We start from the raw sequence: 2,428 nt of genomic DNA on the forward strand, positions 1-2,428 counted from the left end.
AAAAAAACAGCTAATGTTGCCAGTCCTCTGACTGACTATCATAAGTTAACCATTTAACCAACAAATGTCTTCAAACTTTTTTTCTCTTCATAGTCAAGCTCTGCCTTTTGTTACCAATTTTGTCTTAAAGGTACAAAGTGTTGCAGTTCCTCGAATGACCACTGGTATCAGGAGGAAGCACTTTCCCATTAACAAGCATGATAAAAAATAAAATCATAATTTACAAATAAAAAGCAAATATACAGACTGATGTCAGAAACGTTTTCATGTTTATTGCTTTATGTTCTAATAGGGAGAACTTCGAAGGTCTTTCTTTAAAACTATCATTCAATTTGAGTTTATTAGAACTCAAATTACTGCATTATTAGTGATGAGACTAAAGCTTGAGTGTTGACAATCTTTAAAAACCCAAAGAACACGATGACTATCAAACCTAACCTCCTGACCATCCATTAGCAACTGACTCCTTATCTCCATGAGATTAGAGCTGATCTGGGTTGAGATTGAAATAATAGGGTTCCTGTTAGCAAAGTCATTGTGAATATAGACACCACTGCAATAGAAACACATTGCTGCTCATGTTCATAACTTTTTTAAGCACCATTCATGACAACAGGTTTATCCTCTAAAAACAAAAAACTAAAGTTGCTATCCAAACTGTATCGTCTCTTTTTGATAGTATATGAGAACTGGACTGAGTGAGTGCGATGTCCCATATGGAAAATGGCTTATTTCCAACTCCAACAAAAATGAAGTCATTTTTTTTTCAATACAGACGGCGCCATGTTGGAGCCAGATGTCAGTATGCAGTGATTGGACAGCATCAGTCTGAGTCAAAGTTTCTATGGCAACCACTCTAACCAATCAGGAGTGAGCTTGTTGGAAGTCCACACCCCTACTACTTAGAGAATCTGTCAAATGTTTTGACCGTTCAACATGAGACAACATGCTTTTATTGAGGCACCTGATTGGCCAGTTTATGACTTGTATAACTTGAGACAAAGAAAAAATATCATGAAAAAAAATTAGGATTAAGAAGAAGGATTTAAGAAAAAGGTGTCAGAGCAAGAACAGTTATTCTGACAAATAGAATGACTGATTAATAGATGTTTATTTCTCTATAGAAGTCTACGGGATTCTGGCTTCTTGGAGCCAGCAGGTACTTCCTGTTTGGAACACGAGGGGTCACTTAATCCAGTTCTCATATACAGTTAACGGTCTGAATCCAAACAGCCCTTTAAAACACTATGATCAAAATCAGCAAAGGTCCTGGTCCATCAAGTTAAACCCAAGACCTGAAACTCTTGTGAAGGTCTGACTCTATTTAAGGTCAAAGAGTTCCTAATTCTTTGTTATTCTAACACCAACATTGTAATAAATAAAATATGCCATCTAAATCCAATTAAGGGTTAATTTTTTAATAAATCGTATGTTTACATGTGAAGCATTCACTCAACTTCCAAAAAAAATTGAATTGAATCTAAATCAAAAGAGGGTACTCGAGTAAAACAGCCTTGAAGGGGCTATATCATGAAAAATCTACTTTTTGAAGTGTGTTATACTGTTCATTCCTCACTATACATTGATCCGTTCATGCATTTCTGAGAAATCCTCCAAAAACTGCAATCTCAGCAGCAGCCCCTCCCATACCCACAAAAACAAGCAGGTCTTCACGATCTGATGTCACAAGGTGAGACAGCCCCTTTCAGGAAGAGCCTGCTCCGCCCCCAACCTAACACAAACTCTTTCTCTGCAAAGCTAGCAGCTTGAGCTAGCGGTGATTAGCTAGCTTGGCGAGCCCCTGTCCCCCTTTGGGTCGTGCACAACAAACGTATCCCAGAATGGCACAAGGTGGAAAAAGCGAGAGACGACTTGAGAGAACTGGTTTAAACGTGGATTATTGAGCAACAGCAGAAAGGAAAATGGATCTGCATAAAAGCAAAGAGGATTTTTGATACAAAGATTAGATGTCATTTCAATAAATCCTGAAATGTTCCTCTGGTTGACGTCATGAAATGGGCGGCACCCACATGGAGCAAAAGGCGGAGCCTCAGAAATGAAGTCATTTAACTTCCAGGTATGAAAGGAGTCCACAAAAATAACTCACACATCATAAATAATCTGTTTTTTTAACATTCCAAAGGTAATATAAGATCATTTATATGGATATAGTTCGCTCTGAACGACTAAAGAAAATCATGGTATGGCCCCTTGAACGACCACCAACTTCAATCATTTTCTGATATGTTAAAGTGTTCCTTGTCTTTTAATTATAATTAGGGCTGGGCGATATGGGAATTTTCATATTGCGATATTGTTTTTTTTCATTTTGTGCGATACTGATATTAAAAACGATATAAATCAAATAATCAAAGTAATCTTTATTGCAAAGAGCTTTAGGACTTCAGATTTTTACACCTTAACCCCC

The 2,428-nt window shown here is 37.2% G+C and overlaps 1 protein-coding gene across 1 annotated transcript in view; it reads right to left on the bottom strand.

Moving 5' to 3' along the window:
* The window catches only part of zmym2 (zinc finger, MYM-type 2), a 35,341-nt gene that overhangs the window by 29,107 nt on the left and 3,806 nt on the right, over positions 1-2,428 (bottom strand). The gene's annotated exons all lie outside the window — the stretch shown is intronic.

This window comes from Oryzias melastigma, linkage group LG21 (genome assembly GCF_002922805.2).
Source record: "Oryzias melastigma strain HK-1 linkage group LG21, ASM292280v2, whole genome shotgun sequence".
Taxonomy (NCBI): Eukaryota; Metazoa; Chordata; class Actinopteri; order Beloniformes; family Adrianichthyidae; genus Oryzias; species Oryzias melastigma.